Source organism: Gorilla gorilla, chromosome 3, assembly GCF_029281585.2.
Source record: "Gorilla gorilla gorilla isolate KB3781 chromosome 3, NHGRI_mGorGor1-v2.1_pri, whole genome shotgun sequence".
In the NCBI taxonomy this organism is placed as follows: Eukaryota; Metazoa; Chordata; class Mammalia; order Primates; family Hominidae; genus Gorilla; species Gorilla gorilla.
The window spans coordinates 132,388,034-132,409,780 of NC_073227.2; the positions used below are offsets into that span (position 1 = coordinate 132,388,034).

The 21,747-nt window shown below is 37.2% G+C and overlaps 1 protein-coding gene across 2 annotated transcripts in view; it reads right to left on the reverse strand.

Annotated features, from left to right (window-relative positions):
- LOC129533013 (histone-lysine N-methyltransferase SETMAR-like) overlaps positions 1–21,747 on the reverse strand; it is a 281,726-nt gene that overhangs the window by 180,581 nt on the left and 79,398 nt on the right. The window contains exon 2 of one of the 2 annotated variants that reach the window (XM_063705134.1): positions 9,560–9,661. The exons of the other annotated variant lie outside the window; for it this stretch is intronic. The gene's annotated coding sequence lies outside the window, so the exon portion shown is untranslated. The remainder of the gene's footprint in view (positions 1–9,559; positions 9,662–21,747) is intronic. 2 annotated transcript variants of the gene reach the window in all.

Sequence of the window (21,747 nt, forward strand, 5' to 3'; positions counted from 1 at the left end):
GAATTTTAGCTGAAGGAAATAAGCAGAACAGTTTTCAAGAAATAAAATCTTTCGGTCATCATGCAGTCTAGTTTCCCTGCAGTGAGCACAAGATGCTGGTACAAAATGTTTGTGAAACTGATCAGAAAAGATGTTCCTGATGATCTATGCCTTTCTGTTAGCATAATAATGGACTAGTAAGAAATTCACTCCTCTGTAACTGCAAGGACATGGGTACAAAAAAATAGTTTAAAAGAATGAATAAGATCTAATATTTGATAACACAACTAAGTGACATAACCAATAATAATTTAATTGTACATTTAAAAATAACTAAAAAATATAACTGGATTGTTTGTAACATGAAGGATAAATGCTTGAGGTGATGGATAACTTCATTTACCCTGATATGATTATCACACATTGTATACCTGTATCAAAATATCTCATGTATCCCACAAATATATATACCTGCTATGTACCCACAAAAATTAAAATTAAAAAAATTTAATAAAATAAAACTGCAAGGGCACAAGCTTGTGCCTATCACACCAAGTGTGCTTACACATGTCTGCTGCATTAGCACAGCCGAGCATAGTTCTTCTGACCTTGGCATCCTTGATTCCTGTAGGGGCTGTTTTATCATCTGCAGTCAGTGACTTTCTGGGCAATAATGCCAAAACAGTGACGTTTCTTCAGCATTATGGACTTATTCCGGTGTCAGCTTTTCATCAGTGATGACCTCGGCAAACACATCCATGAATTTCTCCACCGCCATGTTATCAGCAGATATTTTATCACCACAAATATTTAAAAATGTAATGCTGTCTTTTCTTAAATTTCTGCAACCAGCCTGTTGAATATTCACAGTTCCCTTTGGTTCATCGTGATAGTTCTTTGCTTGTTTCATTTACCGTTAAGTGTCATGTGTTCACTGCAACACTGATGGCCCTACTCTTTCAGTACATTATCAAGATTTTCATTTTTAAATTTATGCAGTTTTTCTATTTTTCATTAACTTGTGTTTATCACTTTCAGGATAGAACTTAACAGTTTATCCTCTGTTGCTTCAGGTCATATACGGTGGTCATTCCAACACCATACTCTACTGCAAGACATTTCACACTTACACCACTGTCCAGTTTCTCCAGCAGTTTGGCCTTTGGTGCTACAAAAACACAAATGCTTCCTGTTTTCCATTTTTTTTTTTTTTTTTTTTCATTTGGGCCAGAGTCTTGCTCTGTCGCCATGCTGGAGTGCAATGGCGTGATCTCGGCTCACTGCAGTCTCTGCCTCCTGGGTTCAAGCTATTCTCCTGCCTCAGCCTCCTGCGTAGCTGGGATTACAGGCACACACCACCACACCCAGCCAATTTTTTTTATTTTTAGTAGAGATGGGGGTTTCACCATGTTGGCCAGGGTAGTCTTGATCTCCTGACCTTGTGATCCACCCTCCTTGGCCTCCCAAAATGCTGGGATTACAGGCATGAGCCACTGCGCCTGGCCATTTTTCTTATCAATGTTACCCACAGGGGTTTTTTCAGGCCTCTTTGACATTTTCAACAATACATTTACACCACAGAGCAGAGAATAAGTGAAAATGACAGTCAGTAATGAATGTAGGTCTTGACCTCACGTGGGGTGTTGTGGAGAACCTGCTGTTGGTGCATTCAGCCTACACATCTGCCATTTTATTACCCTTTGTGGACATGCTTGCATGGGGGAATATGGGTGTACCTGGAAAAGATATACTGCAGCTAAAGGGGGCTAGGGGAGTCTTTTTTCCTTTGGGGAGGCTGAATAAACTGTGTGTTGTGGGCCTGCATTTTGACTGCAACCCGTTACATTAAATCAGATATGGAATTTTCCACTTTGGAGAATCAGTTGACACTCAAAAAGTTTCAAATTTCAAAGCATTTTGAATTTGAGATTTTTGGATTAGGGATGCTCAACTTGTAGTACTTTAGCATGCTGGTATACCCTTCAGTGATGAAAGAAGTGGTATCTAAACAATGATGAAAGGAATAACATCTAAACCTTCTTGAATCCTTAGGGATGAAATAGATGAACAGTCCAATAATATCTGTGGAAATCTAGGATTGGGGGAAAATTTCTTAATCTGACCTAATGAACAGAAAATCGACTTGCATGACCATATTGACAAGTCTTAGCCTTTCATCCAATTGTCAGTTCTAATTCAGTTTCCAAACCCAGAGCCTCTTCAGTGAAAAGGATGCTGGAACACCTGTAGGAAGAAGCCTATGATAGCACCCTGAGTTAGTGCCATAAATCTTCCTTCTGCCTTTTCCTAAAAGAATTGGAGTCGTTTACACCTCCCTACACATCCCAGGGCTTATTTACTGGCTTAGTGCTAGAATGAGCTATAGAAGACTCAGTTGCAGTCCCTATTGTGAGAATATACCTTGCAAGGTATGATATGCTCTAGAGTGTGCTTGCATTCTGAACCAGCAGCCCATACATGCTATTTTTCATACAGAAAAGATACATGGGGCCAGGTGTGGTGGCTCATGCCTGTAATCCTAGCACTTTGGGAGGCAAAGGCAGGAAAGGCGGGTGGATCAACTAAAGTCAGGAATTTGAGACCAGCCTGGCCAACGTGGTGAAGCTCCATCTCTACTAAAAATACAAAAATTAGCCAGGCATAGTGGCGTGTGCTTGTAGTCCCAGCTACTGAGGAGGCTGAGGTGGGAGAATTGCTTGAACCCAGGAGGCAGAGATTGCAGTGAGCCGAGATCATGCCACTGCACTCCAGCCTGGGCAACAAAGCAAGACCCCCTCTCAAAAAAAAAAAAAAAAAAAAAAAAAAAAAAGAAAGAAAGAAAGAAGAAAGATAAAAGAAAAAAAAAAGAAAAAAAAGATACTTGGATTTATGTTAGGAACCAAACATGCTCCGAGTGATTCACTTTCAAATTTTTTCTTCTCAAAACTAAAGGTCTCTGAGAACTTTTGGGGAGTCCACAAGGTCAAACTACTTTCACAATTATGCTAAGTTTTTTTTACTTTTACACTATGTTGACGTTTGCACTTGTAGTGGGTAAAATTGTTGGTGCTTTAGCATGAATCAAACCGTACTAGCAGCCCTCATGCTCTTCATCTCCATGCACTCAAAATAACCAGAGAATCCAGCCAGTTTCACTCAGGAACGCATCTGAGGAGTCCGTGCAAACTTAATTGTATTAACTCTTGGCCCATGAGTACACATATTTTTAATATTCTGTGTGATGAAATGGGAAAGATGCATGGAGTGTTTTGACTGCACACCAAAGGACAATGATTCGAGAAAAAAACCACTGTGTGGGCCAGGCGCGGTGGTTTAGGCCTGTAATCCCAGCACTTTGGGAGGCCGAGGTGGGTGGATCACAAGGTCAGGAGATTGAGACCATCCTGGCTAACACGGTGAAACCCCGTCTCTACTAAAAATGCAAAAAAAAATTTAGCCGGGCGTGGTCGGGGGGCGCCTGTAGGTCCCAGCTACTCGGGAGGCTGAGGCAGAAGAATGGCGTGAACCCGGGAGGCGGAGCTTGCAGTGAGCTGAGATCGCACCACTGCACCTCCAGCCTGGGCAACAGAGCAAGACTCCGTCTCAAAAAACAAAACAAAACAAAACAAAACAAAAAAAACCTACTGTGTGATTATTTGAGTTGTAAGCTGAACTAGCCATTTTTACTTTTTTAAAAAAAGATTGAAAGACAAACTAAAGCTATTCAGATTGAGATTTGGAAAATATTTTTCTTGAAAATGAACAAAGAGAGCTTATCACTTCAAGAAAACATCTGACTTTATATGTGGCCGATGATAAAACTTATTTTCAGGAGAATTTCAAAGTTTGAAAAACTTTCATTCATAACTGTGAGCTTCACAGCTTTCTAAAACTTGAAGACTTCTGTTTGGGTCAGTGGTAATATTAATGTATATGAATTTTTAATATTGTATAATGAAATGCGTCAACCTTAGGAAAATCAGAATAACTCACAGAACAAATATTTTTCAAATGACCAATGCATAAACATTACAAAATCATAAAAGATCCATTAAAAATGCAAGACAGACCAATGAATTTTAATGTTACAGAGCCCTAAAAGTTTACTGGGGTGGTGTCAGATTCCACAGTGCAACCAACCCATAAAAAACTACAACTTCTTAGGTATTAGTGTGTATCAAAAAGAATATCCACAGTTATATGAAAAAGCTAGAAAAATGCCCTCTCTTTTTCCATTTACATTTCTGTGTGAGGCTGGACTTTCTACATATACTTTTCCCAAAAAAAAAATCCCAATAAATTAAATGTAGAACCCCAACTATCTTCTATTAAGCAAGACATTAAAGATACTTGTAAGCATGTAAAACAATGCCACTCTTCTCCTCTATAGTTACTTTTCATTAAAAATATGTTCTATTCAATTAGAACACATGGACACAGGGAGGGGAACAACACACACCGGGGCCAGTTGGGGGGTGGAGGGAGAGGGGAGGGAACCTAGAGGATGTCAGTAGTTACAGTGAACCACCACGGCACACGTATACCTGTATAACAAACTGGCACATTCTGCACATGGATCCCGGAACTTAAAGTAAAATTTTTAAAAAATGTTCTACATGTTAACATGTAATGAGCTTATCATTATTTTTAATAAAGTAATAAATAAATGTCAAAACTGTCATATGCTTAATTTCAAATATGATAAATACCAATAGCTGTAACTTATTAAAACAAATACTCTTTGAGAAACTTGATATTTTTTAAAAGTATAAAGAAGTCCTGAGACCAAAAGTTTGAGAACTAATGAAACTTAAAGACTCTTTTTCTTTTCTTTTTTTTCCATAATTAAATGTTGTTTAATAGTTCCTGAAAGTCTATGGCTGACAAGTATGATGAAAACAAGGATTTATAAAATAATTGTAAATTTTTATATAAATTGAAATGCAATTCAATAAGTATTCTTATGTTTATTTTTAAAAGTCATTTTTACAGTTACTGCTTTGTCAAAACTAATATTTCCATTAAAAAAATGTTGAGGTATCTTCTAATAAGTTCCTTGAAATGAACTTTTCCTTGAAAATCATCTCTTTTTTAACTATAGGCATATTAAGCTAAAAAGGTCCTCTCTTCATTTGGGCTTCACAAATATGCAATTAATCTTCCCTCAGCTGAAGACATTTAGCGGCTTTAATGTCTCCTCACAAATCAATACTTTAGTTCTCTTTATCACTGTTATTTCTCCTTTCTGGATTTCCTCCATGTTTCTTTTCTAAGAATTCACAAAACTGCAATGTGATCTCCAGTGATGGCCTCTCCACCCTGTGGATGGGAGCTATCTGTTGCCTGCTTGCCTGATGTAAAGCCCAAAATAGCCTGGATCTCTCACCCATCATTGCTGGATTTTATCTGATTTTTTTTTGTCCTCAGTCACCTTGAGATTTCTAAAGGATCTATTTGCTTCCAGATTGTTCTTTCCTACTAACTTTTTTGAATTGCAGATCAATTTCCCACATTTCAAGTGAAATACCCATAAAGATGATCTTGTCAACATTGTCAGTTTTGTAAAATAATAGGAGAGCTACACTAAAAAGAAAGTTGAGTAAGAACAAAAATAACATTCAACCACAATAATTATATGTGCATGCCTTCACACAAGTTTCAAAGTTTTGAAAGATAATGATTTTTAGTCATTTAAGTTTAGGCATCAAAAGTAACATATACAGTCCTTTGGTCCAAATATCTGATCTTCCTTATCATCAGGTTACATCAATCTTCCCAGCATTTCATTATTTTCCTTTATTACTTATTGCTATCGTGTTTTTTATCAAAGGAAAGTAAAAGTACATTTTAAAAGTTGTTTTTTAAAAGAAAAAGATCATATATTTTATATGAAATATTTGTTTTCTTTCACATAGTAGGACTCAGAAGGTGTCTTTATAGCCTTGACACTTTTCCATCTACTGGGTTGTAAAATTTTCATATTCTTAGCCTCTTGGGAAAGCAATCACTATTAAGCAGATATAAGCCAGGAGCCACCCAAATTCAAAAACTGCTGGATAATTAATAGAAAAAAAACCTATGCATTTATAGATTTTTTTCTGAAGACACTGTGAAAGAACATATAGGGAAAAAAAGTTAGATTAAGACTTTTTTTCCTTAAACCATATTCTTCTAATTATTTCTGAGATGTATTTTATAAAATGTTTGAGAAGAAATAAACTGAGAATTAGACTGCAGAGATTACCACCACACTCCACAAACAAGAGAAATCGTGTCAACCATATCTGGCATCTATTTGTGCTTTCGAACATCAGTCAGTCAAATGCATTGGGTGTTATGATGATCTGAGCACTATTCCAAGTTCCAGGAAAGACAAAGTTATTTTCAAGAAGCTGGTATTTATATATTTACTTAGTAAACTTGGTGTTGTTGCTAATTAGAAGCTAATGAAAATAAGAAAAAAAATCCCTATGTATTCTAAATCCCTTCAAAAGATAACTGGAATACTTCAAGAAGGCTAAGGAGATTCTGGTTTAAAATATTCCTTATTCATATTGAATATTCCAAGAAAATATGTTTTATTTTTAAGGTACTATCTTTAAAAACTTCACTCCTTTTCTTAAACAAAGAAATAATTGATGGCTATCATTTTGTGAGGGTTATTAATTTGGTGTGTAGCTGTTTCTCTTGGTTTTTCAGCCTTGCTTTGTTAGTCTTAATGAGCATTAGGAAACTTCAGATAAGCATAATTTTGTTCCCTTTGACTTTCAAAATAACAATATATAACGTAGAACTTTGCAGATTTTACTTAGTAAAGCATATCAAAGACTTTATGATTTATTGCAAGAAAATTCATTTAGGAAATTCATATAGTAAAGTAATTTGTTTCTTAGCAAAAGTTAATGTTATAATATCAAACTTCTAATGATAGCTTTCATCATAATGGCCAAAAAACTATCTCTTGTTATCTTTATGGAATATCTCCATTCAACTTTCCCCTCCAAGAGTGGTATTTTTTAATGTGGTTCATCGACAACCTTTTCTCTAGCAATTTTTTGTTTTGTCTGGATTTGATTCTTATTGTTAAATCTCTACAATTCAATGTACATTTATTGAGAGTCTCAAGTGTGCAAGGCTCTGGGCTAAGCACAATTAAATCCCTAAATCCTATTGCAAAATTCTGTTTTGCCTACATCAATGAACTCATTTCAGAGAGTAAATAACTGCAATAACCTTATAATTGGTCCCCATAACTTCAATTTATCCTTCTTTCAATGCCACTTGAAAAGTATAGCCAGATGAATTGTAGAATAGAAATTTAATAACAACTCTGCTCAAAAGAAATAAGAGGCTCCACATTTCCAAAGTAAGTTCACATATTGTTTTTAGCCATGGAACCCTTTGTTTAAATGAAATATTTGAAAATAACCCAATACACGAAACAGATGAAAGCAGAATTCCTTGGGTTAGGGTAGGAAAGGGAGCAGATACCACAGGCTGAAAGGATAGACTTTAGGCTTCTTATCCTGTATTAAAAGTGTTCAGGCTGGCACAGTGGCTCATGCCTATAATCCCAGCACTGTGGGAGCCCAAGGCGGGCAGATCACAAGGTCAAAAGATCAAGACCATCCTGGCCAACATGATGAAACCCTGTCTCTACTAAAAATACAAAAACTAGCTAAGCGTGGTGGCACGCACCTATAGTCCCAGCTACTCGGGAGGCTGAGGCAGGAGAATTGCTTGAACCCAGGAGGCGGAGGTTGAAGTGAGCTGAGATTATGCCACTGCTGCACTCCAGCCTGGCAATAGAGTGAAACTCCATCCCAAAAAAAAAAAAAAAAAAAAAGTGTTCCACAGGGCAGCCTGTAATCCCAGCACTTTGGGAGGCCGAAGTGGGCAGATCACCTGAGGTCGGGAGTTCAAGACCAGCCTGGCCAACATGGTGAAACCCCATCTCTACTAAAAATACAAAAAATTAGCTGAGCATGGTGGCACATGCCTGTAATCCCAGCTACTTGGGAGGCTGAGGCAGGAGAATCACTTGAACCCAGGAGGCGGAGGCTGCAGTGAGCTGAGACCGGACCACTGCACTCCAGCCTGGGCGAAAGAGTGAGAATCCATCCCAAAAAAAAGGAAAGAAAAAAGAAAAGAAAAGGAGTATTCCACAAGATAATATCTGTATTCCTTAACTACTATGCTCCTCACACTATCCCACTCTATCCCATTCCTGAAACTTCTGGATCATCAAGACATTTTGATCCTTTTTCTCTCAGATACATTGCTACATCTGTCACCTTTGTTTACGCTATTTATCCTAAATGAAAGACACTTTTCTCCCACAACTTTGACCACTGAAGCAATTTCTAACCATTATTTGAGGCCTAGTAAAGTTCTGCCTGTTTTCATATCTCCGTGAATGCCATGAGAAGTAATGAATATTTTCTCCTGTGTTTATCACATAGACTGCCATTTAGCAATGTTAGATCATTCTATGTAGTTCTTATGTAGTTCTATGTAGTTCTTATGTAGTTTAAGGCTGTTTGTCCAAGATTTCTTAATTGACTCATAAAATATCCACCTAGTTAGATGATTCCTAGGCAACTTCCTATCCTGTTTTTCCTGTGGTTAGAGATCTGTCAGATCATTGTCAGTCTCAAAGCTTTAGTCTCTTTCTTAGTTATATATTGCTGCATTAAAATGTACCACAAATTTAGCAGTTTAAAACAACACACACTTATTATCTCACAGTTTCTGTAGATCTGTAGATGCAATTTCTGCAGACAGCTTAGCTAGGTCCTCTGCTTAGGGTCTCACAAGATGGAAATCAACATTATCAGCCAGGGCTGTGGTCTTATGTGAGGCTTGGCTGAGGAAGGACCCACTTCCAAGCTCACACAGTTATTGGCAAAATTCAGTTCCTTACAGGTGTTTGGGTCTGGGTGTCCCCATTTCCTGCTGTCTGTTGGCCAGATGCCAACCTCAGTTTCCCGACACATGACCCTGTACACGGACAGCATACAACATGGCCACTTGCTTCATCAAATTTAGCAAAGGACAGGGAATCTGCTTGTCAGACATGCATTACAATCTTATGAAACATCTTATGCTTATGAGCACATACAGATAATCACAGACATCTTGTCACCTGTGCTATATTCTACATGCCTAGAAGCAAATCCCAGTTCCTACCCACACTCAAGGAGAGGAGACAGGGGACTACACGAAGGCATGGGGATCATAGGAGCCACAAAAGGCTGTCTGCTAGTCTGCTAAAATTACTACGTCAGTGAAGGATGCTTAGAATATGTGAAATCAAGATTTTTAAGTCAGTTCCAGACATCTAAGGACTCTGCCCACACACTAGTAAGAAGTACACATATGTTGCAACATGCTAAGTAGTTTTATCAATAAGTAGTGTTTGGACAGGGAAAAAAATTTTCCTGGGATATATACCAAATACCTGACCAAAATCAGTAGGGCTAATCTGCCTTTGTCTCTATTCAAAAGACTTTCCCAAAGGACTAAATGAGGACAGGACCTAAAGTCCTGGAAACAGTTGAATTTCATGAATGCTACTTACCAATACAACTAGGGTTGAAAAAGGCTGATGTGGGACAGAGTGTAGCACATCACCATCAGTGCCTCACAGGGGCAGGATTACAGACATCCTCTTCCAGAACATCTGAAAAGTCAAAGTTTATTTAAAATTTGGCCAGAAGCAAATTCATAAATAATGAAGTTCAGATTCTCATAAAGAATGAGAGTCAATGTCAGCCTCAAAGGCTAGAACATCTTCTGTGAGAAGATTTGAGGGACATTCTCAGAAAATAATAGAATGGAAGAATTGTTGCTAAAATTTTATGAAGTCAGGCTGTACACATCAAAGTTCTCAATCAGGAAATAGCTTAAGGAAATTAAACAGAACAAGACAAAGAGACAGGTTAGAATATTATCCAAAAATGGAATTAGATTTAAAGTGAGGTCCGAAAATGGGTTTTCTTTGGCATGTCTCAAGCTGGTTCAGAAGAGTCATTGATTCATTCATCCTTAAAGAGACATACACACAACATCTATCTCAACAGGGTACCTTATCCTGGTCAGCTTTCCTATAACTTTCTTGATAAAAGAAGGGATTTGGAAATTTCTCGAAGTAGGAGAGCACTTCAGGAAAGTTACATTAATGTGAGGTCAACACAGTTAATCAGATATTTTTCTAAAAACATATTCTAACGGCTTAAATATTTTATATTATTTCTCTCTACAACATAATTTTTTAGGTTTATATCAAGGTTTCCAGATTCCATTAGCATTTTCCAGAATTAAATCTATGCAAAGATTATAAGGTAAAGACTCATCAAATTAAATCTGTGGCTGCTTTCTTAAAGATGTATCCCAAATGACTAGAACAATACTTGGCTTAATAGATGCTCAATAAATATTAGTTTAGTGATCGAAAAAAAATTAGACCTGGAAATGACTTCAAAGGCCTTGGGGTCCAGTTCATGTCTCACTCAGTGTAATCCTCCTCAGCTTTCTAATTGTGAGTCTCTTATATTTGTAGAGTATGTTAGAGTTGATAAAGTTTATTCGTATCTATTATTTTATTTTATTTTTACAAAATGTACTATGATCAGTATTAGTATTCTTCACTTAACAGATGAAAAAACAGAGACTTCAAAAAGTGAAGTGACATGCCCAAGGTAACACAACAAGCTATGGACAGAAGTGGGCTACCCCTTCATGCCAGCCTGGGTCCTTCTCTATTGAATTATAAGTTCTCCCCTTTGCAGGTAAGGGCAGCATAAGCCAAAAACAAAAACAAACAAACAAAAAAAGCCTAAGCAGCAGCAAAACCACCAATTTCTTAGAAAGACTGTCTTTGCACCCTGGCTACAATGTGCCAAGCCACTCTTCACTGGGAAGAGTGCCTGCCCCTCTGTTCTAAAGATTCTGATAAAGACTCAGTGATAATAGTCCACGTTATCTCAGGTCCTCCATTAGCACATTGTCAATTTAAAAAAAGAATGACTGTAGTTGTTTGTCAAGCATTGCTTCTATTAAGACCTTAAACATATGGCAAGAATGGGAAGGAAGAGTAAAAGCTTTTACACAGTGACTGCAATATAGTAGGCATTCAATGAATGTTATCTTCATTAAACAATAGTTAAAAAATTGTCAACTTTGTCAAATATGGGCTTTACAAGGACTGCTTTTACCAACAGTATTCTTCCTTCACCCTTCTCAGAAACTTCGTAGTTTCTTAAGGAAAACAGATCAAAAGTAAAAACCTGTTTTTTAATTGTGGCAATGTCATGAAATAAAAAAAAAAAGAGCTAAATTTATTCGACTATATTCCAGGTGCCAGCTCCTGGATGTCCCCAAGTCCTCCAAATTATTCATTTGAATCTTTCTTTCACCTATGGTAGGAAATCCATCTTTCTGTATCTCTAGGGATTCAGGCTGAGGGGGTAGATTATGTTGATTCTAATAATCTCTGTCCTCCAGTTACCGCTTTGTCATAATTTTCTAACTTTAATGCATGTTGTAAGTTTTCCCTACTATACCTGAGACTACTATGGTATTAATCCCAGAATACCAACAAAATTCAAACAAAGTTTCACTGAAGGTTTAATAGCAACTTAAAAATTAAACATGTATGGTTCCAAAAATACCTTATTATTTTATTTTGCCTTTTTTGAGCTTCATAAAAAAAGTTATCACTTAATACATAATCTTCTGAGACTTGCCTTACTTTATCATGTTTCTAAAATGTATCCATATACTTACAGTTTCAACAACAATGATAATGTACTGGTTTTTAGGCTGGGAGTGAGTTCACAAGTGTTTGATTTGTTATTATGCTTCAAAGTTAAAATCACTATACATTCTTTTCTTTGTATCAGATACTACATTCTAAAAACATTTTAACTAATTATTAGCCATCTTAGTTCTCAAAATTTCTATAGCCATTAACACCTCCAAGATCTTCTCTCTTCCGATCATCCATGCCATGGATCCCAGTCAAGACAGTTACCCAACTCCAACTTCCCTCTTTCTCTCCTCTCAATAGCTTTTTTCTAATTGCAGTTCTTAATCTTTCAATTCCTGTTTTCTTTTTAAAGTAATTTTAGAAAAAGTACTAATTTTTCTAAGAAGAAAAACTATTCAACACTAACTTGTAATAAACAACCCCAATGTCAGAGTGGCTTAATACAATAATACAACACTCTTGTTCATATGAAATCCAGAGCTCAAGTTCCTGGCCAAGAGATCTCTTTAACAACTCCTCCAAGTGATCAACTCAGGATTCAGGCTCTTTCCATTGTGTGTTCCACCATCTCGAAGGCCTTCTCTTCCTGCCATGTGGTTGAAGGAGCAAAGAAGATCACACAGAGACTTTTAATGGCCACGCCTGGAAGTGCTATACGTCACTTCCACTCACTTTCCATCTGTAGAGCTCAGTGACACAGTCCACCCACACTCCAGGAGCTACTGGAAAATATATGTCTTCCTGTGTGCCCAGGAAAAAAATAAAATAGTTTGGTAAACTCATAGTATTGTTTCTGGTCCTCTTTTGCTTTTCCAGCCTGTTTGGGCTATTGAGGAAATGGGAAGACAGAGGGTGGGAAGTGTTTTTATATCTTTCACAAGCAAATATAATATCATGCTGTTTTGTATACAAAACCAACCTCTTTGTATGAATGAATCTGCTACAACACTATAATTTTGCAATAATAACAGAAGGTTTCCTTAGCAACACTTCTCTTTGGCAATGGCCTTCTTTATCTTGGGAAAGGGAAAGAGAATGACAAAGTCAACTGAGGTTCTGAACTCATTTATTGTTTTCAATTTGTCTTGGACCCAGTTGCCTTAAAAACCAGGAGAGAGGGTTTTAAGAGAGAAAAAGGCAACACGAATCACAAAAAACTTGGTTTTGCATATAAAGAGCCAAAGTCTGGAAGACTGACATCCTGAAGTGTATGCCATAAGCCTTAGACTGAGGAAAACTGCATCGTGAAAGACAAGCAATTTCTCCAACACAAAGGAGACTATATGTCAGCCAGTTGTGGGGAAGGAAGAATCACGGGTGACCTACTAGAGTCTAAATAGAGACTACCTGAGAAAAAAGGCCTCATGCTCCATCTCTCTGGGCTAAGTAATGATGCGGAGGAATGACTGGAGGGTAGGAGACATCTCTGCATATACTGATGAAAATCTGAGATAGCGTCTCAGATTCCTTCTCAATGATCTTTCTGTTCTGGGATCAATCCCAGATAATTTTGAAGAGAGAGATCCCAGAACAGAAGGATAATTGCCTAGCTATTAGGAGTATAACTCAGAAGTTGAGTAGAGAAGTCCTCCATCCCACATTGGATCTGAAATAGCAGTGGCTGAAAGGGGTGACTAGGCAGATGGACCTGGGAGCTTCCTCAGAGAGCCCCAGCACTCCAGATGATGTGGATGCAGCAGCCAGCTTTCCTCACAATTTTAGAGGAAGTCAGACAAGACTGGGATTCAAAACCCCAAAAAGGCCGTGCAGTGGGGATAAGAATTAGAGGCCAAGATAAAGTGTGGATTCAGCAGCAGGGACAGAGGCCAATGCCCAAGACCAGGAGAAGTCAGTGACACCTGGGTTGGGGCCAGGAGGCTCAGCAGGCCAGGTGGCTGGCTCCCCATGCCAGAAAGAAACACAAGACAAGCACCATCACCACCTGCCAGGATGGTCAGGATTGCAGAATCATAATTAACTAAGTTGTTACCCAAAAGAGACTTAAAGTTTAACTGCAAATGCTAGTTACTTTAAATTGACAATAATGAGTTGGTCCTCATCAACAGAAAATGAGGACTTGAGTAAGCTTAAGTTAATCACAGGGAAACAAAGAATGTTACCTTTTTTTTCACAGTTAAGTTGTAACTTGTATCCATTTACAACTATATCTCTGCTCTAAACATTTTCCTGATGGTGCACTGTGTTTTAGGCTCTGCGCTAGGTGTTAGGTATACAAAGATAAATATGAACTCCTTTTATAGTATCATAGTGGAGCAGGTATGTTAGCTAGGCTATAGGACCTGCTATATCATAATATTTGTATTAGGATACAAATATCTTAAATAACAGGGGCTTGTCATCATCACTGGTCATTAGAGAAATGCAAATCAAAACCACAATGAGATACCATCTCACGCCAGTCAGAATGGCAATTACTAAAAAGTCAGGAAACAACAGATGCTGGAGAGGATGTGGAGAAATAGAGATGCTTTTACACTGTTGGTGGGAGTGTAAATTAGTTCAACCATTGTGGAAGACAGTGTGGCGATTCCTCAAGGATCTAGAACCAGAAATACCATTTGACCCAGCAATACCATTACTGAGTATATACCCAAAGGATTATAAATCATTCTACTGTAAAGACACATGCACATGTATATTTATTGCAGCACTGTTCACAATAGCAAAGACTTGGAACCAACCCAAATGCCCATCAATGATAGACTGGATAAAGAAAATGTGGCATATATATACCATGGAATACTATGCAGCCATAAAAAAGGATGAGTTCATGTCCTTTGCAGGGACATGGATGAAGCTGGAAACCATCATTCTCAGCAAACTAACACAGGAACAGAAAACCAAATACCACATGTTCTCACTCATAAGTGGGAGTTGAACAATGAGAGCACATGGACACAGGCAAGGGAATGTCACACATCAGGGCCTGTCAGGGGCTGGGGGGCAAGGGGAGAGAGAGCAATTAGGACAAATAAGTAATGCATGTGGGGCTTAAAACCTACATGATGGGTTGATAGGTGCAGCAAACCACCATGTATACATTTGTAACAAACCTGCACATTCTGCACATGTACACCAGAACTTAAAGTAAAATAAAATAATAATAATAATAACAGGGGCTTAAACAATAAAGAAGTGTATCTTTATCACACGGCAGTCTTACTGTAAGCAGTCCAGGGCACATACAATAACCCATAGTAGAAGGGACCAAGGCCTCTTCTGCCTTACTGGTCTGCCATCCTGGTGTGTTGCATACATCTTTATTGTCAAAAATGGCTCATTCTTCAGACAGAATAGTTAATGGATACTGGGCTTAATATCTAGGGGATGGAATGATCTGTGCAGCAAACCACCATGGCACACATTTACCTATGAAATGAACCTGCATATCCTGCATGTGTACCCCTGAACTTAAAATAAAAGTTGGAAAAAAAAAAAACAGTCTGTGCTCACCAAAAAATAAAATTATTTCACCAAAAAAGGCTCATTGTACCCACATTCCTGTCAGCAGGGAGGGGAAAGGGATAAGGCAAGGGCAAACCCTTTATTTAAATCACATGTTCCAGAAATTGCTTACACTGTTCTGTGCACAAACCACTGGCAAAGAACTCAGTCACACGGCCATACTGCATAGACAGATTGGAAAGTGTAGCTCTCAGTAGGGCAACCATATGCCCTAATTAAATCATTTTACTACTCGAGGAATGACCAGACATTGAAAGAAAACTGTAGCATCTGCTTTAGTCTGTTCCTCTGACTTTTTAAATATTCATGCTATGTGACCCAGCAAAGGAAAGAAACTAACTTCTAAAGGGAAAATAGAGGAAAGTATGAAGAGATGAGACAGCGTGCTGATCAGAGAGGCCTTCAGAGAAGAACTGATGTTTGAACTGAGTTTCATAAGGTGAGTAGAAGCTCACTAAGAGGACTGAGAAGAGTAAGGGTGTTTAAGGCGAAGGGAAATGAAAATCATGTGCAATATCACAGAAGTGTGAACTTTGTTGTTTTATTTAGGAAATTTTAGATAGTTCTAAAAGGCCAAGATGAGATTGGCTAGGTATGAAGAAATCAGATGATAAATAGCCTTAAATGGCCAGCAAGGCATTTGGCCATTGTTCTACAGGTAAATGGAAAATGCTGACGAAATTTAAGTAGGGAAGTGACATAATCATGTTTATAGAGTTAAAAGATTACTCTTGAGACAATGCAGAGGATAGACAAGACTGAAGACTGGGAGAAGATTTAGAAGGCAGCTGAGATTGTACAAAAACAAGATTACAAGGGTATTAAGGCAATACACATAAGAAATAAGAGCTTTAGGTAACAGATTCTGAAGGACTTTGTAATTAACTGACAGCAGAAGTGAAGAGGCAGGAAGATTATTGGATGCTTGGACTGATACACTTTAAAATAGAGAATTCAAGATGAGATCATGGATGTGTTGAATTTGAAGGTACTATGGATAGTAAGAAACACTCAAATGAAAAATGACCAATAATCATACAAAAATAAGGACCATGAATTCAGGAGGGAGGTCTAAAATGGAAATGTGTGTTTGGGAGTCATCAGTGTGATGTGGCAGTGGAAACATTTGATATCAATGAAGATACATTGCTTGAGAAGAGAAGAACTTGAGCAAGAACAGTATTGCTTAGTGTGCAATGCCAAGCAGTATTATGGAACCTATAAGCATTTCTGAATGTCAGATTTGAGGACTGTGATCCAAACAGGCAGTTATTGTGGTCAGATACATCAGAAGTGACTATAATCAAGAGATGACAGTGAATTGGTAAGGAAAAGAGACCCTCTTGCTATCTGTCAAAGGAGGAGGCACAGAACTTTAAAATATAATGAATATAATAGTGTGAGTTAGAAGATCTAGGTGTAAATCTCAATCTGTTCCTCACTGGCAATTTGACCTTGGGCACAGAGGAAACAGATCTTAAAAGAAAAAGAAGAATCATATGCAGAAAGAAACAATAACAAGAAATTGAAAGAAAACACTGCCTGTATTTCCAACTTGTTCTCAATTTCTGATCTTTCTTAGAATTTCTTCATTCTTTTGTTTGATTTTAATTAAATATCATTCTAATTTATAATAGATTTCTTTTTTCCTACTAGTCCAGAGTGAATTGACTTGTTTCTTGCAGCAATATCCTAATATACGGATGCAACATCTTTTTAGAAAGAGAAATTTTCTTTTCTCCTGCATGAATGTGTGGTTTGTCTTAGTCCAAGGCTGCTCTTTTGGATTCATGGCAAGAGAAAAAGAAATGTGAAGAGGAAAAGAGATGGAAAAATGAATCCCTACTGGTAGCAGAAATGGTTAATTACTGTATTAGTCTGTTTTCGCTCTGCTGATAGACTGGGCAATTTATTAAAAAAATAAAAATAAAAGAGGTTTAATGGACTCACAGATCCACCTGGCTAGGGAAGCCTCACAATCATGGTAGAAGGCAAAAGACACATCTTACATGGTGGCAAACAAGAGAAAGAATGAGAACCAAGCGAAAGGGGTTTCCTCTTATAAAACCATCAGATCTCTTGAGACTTGTTCACTAGAACAGTATAGGGGAAACCACCCCCATGATTCAATTATCTCCCACTGGGTCCCTTCCACAACATGTGGGAATTATGGGAGCTACAATTCAAGATGAGATTTGGGTGCGGACACAGACAAACAATATCAATTACCATCCCATATCTATTACTCCTTTTTTCTCAATGGGAAAACCCACAATTTTAATTGCTAATTGGTTGAAAGCACTTGTCAGTCTCCCTTGCAGCTAGGCATGACATGTGTCTAAGTTCTGGCTGATAAGATAAAGTCAAAGGTGACATGGGGCATCCTAGAAGATTGTTGAAAGAACACTAACTCACATTTGAAAAACCAAACAAAACAAAACACCTGTTTGTCGTTTCTCCCTTCCTCCTACCTGCATTCCAGAATGCTGATGGGAGGGTAGAATTTCCAACAGCCATTTTGGACCAAGAGGTAACCTTGAGAATGGCGAAATAGAATAGCAAAAGGAGCCCAGGTCTCTGTTGACCATAGAGTCCCCATAAAAGTCCTAGACTCTCTTACCTGTGTTTCTCTCACAGATAACAAGACAGAAGAGAAATAAACTTCTATCTCATTTAAGGTATTTGGGGTTTGCTCTATATGCAGCTAGTAGAAAAATTATATTGCAGCAGATACTAGAGAAAATTGATATGCCTTTGTATAATCTATACAACTCTCATTCCTAATATTTCTACTGCATTTATCACAGTTCTAAAACTGAAAAATTATTTAAGAATTCATCTTCCTTATATTTATTTTCAGAAATCAGAATGATGTGGCAGAAAAAAAAATCAGCCTGAAAATTAAGAAAACTATATTTTGATTCTAAATAGTTATATTACTTTATTAAGTAATAACACTTCAAGTGCTTTTTCATCTTTAACATAAGAGATTTGAACCAGATAAACTCTAAGGTCTTTTAAGTTGCAAAACTCTTCTGTTTCTATATTTCTTGCTTTCTTCATGGGATTATTGAAAAGACCCAAATGTATAATTTCTATTTAGCAAATAGCACTGTGCCATGCTCTTTGCAAATATTAATTTAATCATCATAGCTGACCAAGGAGGTAGGTACCACCCATTTTAAAGATAAGCGAACTGAGAAATAAATTAAGTAACTCTCCCAAAGCACATAGCTTACACTTGGCCAAACCTGGATTCAAACTCAGGAAGTTTGACTGGGTTTCTGATCTTAACACTACCCCACCCTACCTCAAATAAACAGAACAGCAAATAAATTCTGCTTAACTAAGTGACTATAGTCACTTCAGTACAATGACTCAAGGAACCTAACAGGACATGGTAATTTTTCTTATTTTCAGAGAAATCCAAACATGATTTCTCCCAAACCTTAAAACACAGTATTGATGGGAAGCTCATAGTGCAACCATAACTTCAGAAGGGTGTTTGGGGTGTGCTGTGGACTAGAATAGAATGCACTATTTCCTTATGAAGTAGGACTTGAGAAATTTTCTCAGCATCGCCTGGGGAAAGATATTATTCTTTCCAATAAATCCAATTTTTATTTTAAATCGATACATGAATAAATAAGCCATTGCCTATCGTTTCAAGCTGAGGCACAGCATGGATCTTGCCACTGTGGTGCGGCAGATGGGCTGCGCTCTGGCACGCCTAATGCTCAGCTTCCGTCCGTCAGTGGCTCCAGCCACTGTTCCTCCACGCTTCCCTGGCATGCGAGTATTAGGTTTCACACAGAAATGCAAAAAAAAAAAAAATGCCTTTAAGCTCATTTCTACATGAAATACAATATATTCGCCAGATAAGCTGGACCCTCGTATTAATCATAAATCAATTATGTTTACCCTTAGCCAAGAAAGTACTAAAATGTTCTTCCCTCATTTTGAAACCTAATATGATATTCACAGTAATTATGCTGCTTTTCATATGAATCATTGTCTCATTCTGTAATTGTTAGTACACGGCTGATTCATTTTCTGCCTTATAGTATTTGAAATGATCATTCCACTTGTGGTAGGATTTGGGGATTTATTGAAGTAAATCCTTTTACTCACTAGACTTTCCTTTTTTGTATCCCATCTTCAGTCTTTTTGTTGAGATTTTACACCAAAGTTTTCTAAAACCTGTAGCAAGTAGGAGAACAACATGTTAAATCCTACTGAAGCTGGCAAAGCCATACTAATGGATGGCAAAGTCTCTCTCCACCACTTTTCCTTGATCTTGTCCTTCCCTCCAGAGTCACACCACACCCACCCCCTTGTTTCAATTGTCCCTTTCATGCCTCTGAAAATACAATCACGTTAATATTATGTGCTGAAACACTTTTAAAATATGAAAGTATTTCAGGTTACTATTCAAATATGCACAAATAAATATGAGGTTTTTTCTGGGTATCATATACATCAATTTTTGGGAAGAGCACATTTAAAGACAGATGTCTGCTGTCCTGGCACCTCCAATATCACATTATTTTATGCATATTAAGAAGGTGTCATGGAATTGTCTCTGGTTCAGACCCTCTGGAATGTGAGGCATGGTCTTGGGATTGTGCCCTACTGCCCTTTCTACATTAAATGCTAAACTGTCAGAGTGAGAGGAAACAGGTGGACCCAGTACAATGAGGGCCATCTGACTGAGACTGCCAACCTTCAGGTGGAACGTAGGAAATCAGAAATCAGCAGCCTTTCTGGACACTGTTATCACTATAAGAAACCATAATAATAAAAATGGCGGACTTAACATTGTAGATGTTAGTAATGATCACTGCAATAAGCAACTCCTTTCCATGGACGCAGTCTCAAGTCCATGATGGCTTTACTTTAGGAGGGCTATTTATGCTATCCTCTATTTCAGAACTATATTTTGCGAGAAAAATGATTAAAGCTCATTCTCTCTTTGCATTTTGAAGCATTGGGCTTTTCATTTTAAAGTGTTTGATATGAAATTTCATCTTTATAATGAGAGTAGCTATTTATTGATTGCTTACAATGCTGAGGACACTGTGCTAAGAACTTTATATTCACAAACCTATTTGAACCTTAAAACAATCCTTCAGGATAAGTATTATCAACTATTCTTCTTTATAGATGAAGCAATAAAACATCATATAACAAGTAGGGGAAAATCCACATCTCAAACCTTAGGCTTTGGGACTCCAAAGCCTGTGTTCTTAACCACCACCTTACCCTATCTTGCCTTTGCAATCATGTATGGATTGCCAAAGAGCTATGCCCAGTTATTCACCACATTTTTTCAATATAAAATAAGTTCATCATCTAATAAGAAGATCATGATTTCTTTTCAGCTATTTAAGTGCTATAAATTCTCTTTATTTGCTCATTAGCTGGTATATCTTATCAGCTAATGGCAAAATGTAAAACCAGCTGGTTTTTAGAACCTTCCTTTTGCTTTCATTCTCAATGCTCCCTGAGTTGTTTGGTTGGTTGGTTGTATTTGTTATAAAGGAGTTAAGAGTAAGTACAAAGCAATGACAACATTGTCAAAAAGCAGAATTTGTTTTAAATTGTTTTCAACCATTTTCTTTATCAACATATACATCGCCACATAAAAAATCCACAATTAGTTGGATTTTTACACTGGCTGGAGGTAGTCCTTAATTTTGTAAAATGGCTGGTTTTATAAACTACAGAATGATACACTTCTGTGCAACAGAGCAGCTGAAGTCTGAAAACAATTTGGTAGTCAAACCCTCCCCCATTCTAGGCTTCTTATATGGAGCTGCCATGACATCTAGTGGCCAAAAATTAGGGAAGCTATTCTTTATCCATAAAGCACACAGGATTTCTAATTTAGAAGCATATTGAAAATCTCACATAGCAAATGAAATTGTCGGTAAATACAGTGCTTCAAAGTTTACGACTATTACGTGAATTGTTGGTTTATCCTTCCTACATTACTTAGATATTTTTAAATATTTATCATAATGAATTTACACCAAAGCCTTGGTTTATTCTGAGGTGAGTATGTGAATGCATCATAGGATTTGATTCTTTGTGTTTTACTTCTGTAAGAGTAACAACAATTCGATATCAATGATTAAATCAACTTTACATTTTAAATGACAGTCTAAGTAAATGAGTAATAACTTTATATTATCTCAAATTAAAGTGAAACGATTGACATACAAGTCAATTCTCTGCACCTTTTTGCTGAGTTAATGGGATTTCTTTTCTAAAGAAGAAATATTTAATGTTATTAAAGGAAGAAATAGAAGATTCGAAGTCAATTTTTAAAGCAAAATAACTAAAAATGAACGGAGTATAGTTGTCTTCAGCAGATTTTTTAAAAATTCCAAAGGTCTGTTTCTAGTAGATTCTCTGTGGTTTAAGCTAAAATAAATAGTTCGTGGAAACCACAATATACAAATGATCAGAAATAATTTTTAAACACTTTTTCTAATGAATTTTTTAGTCTA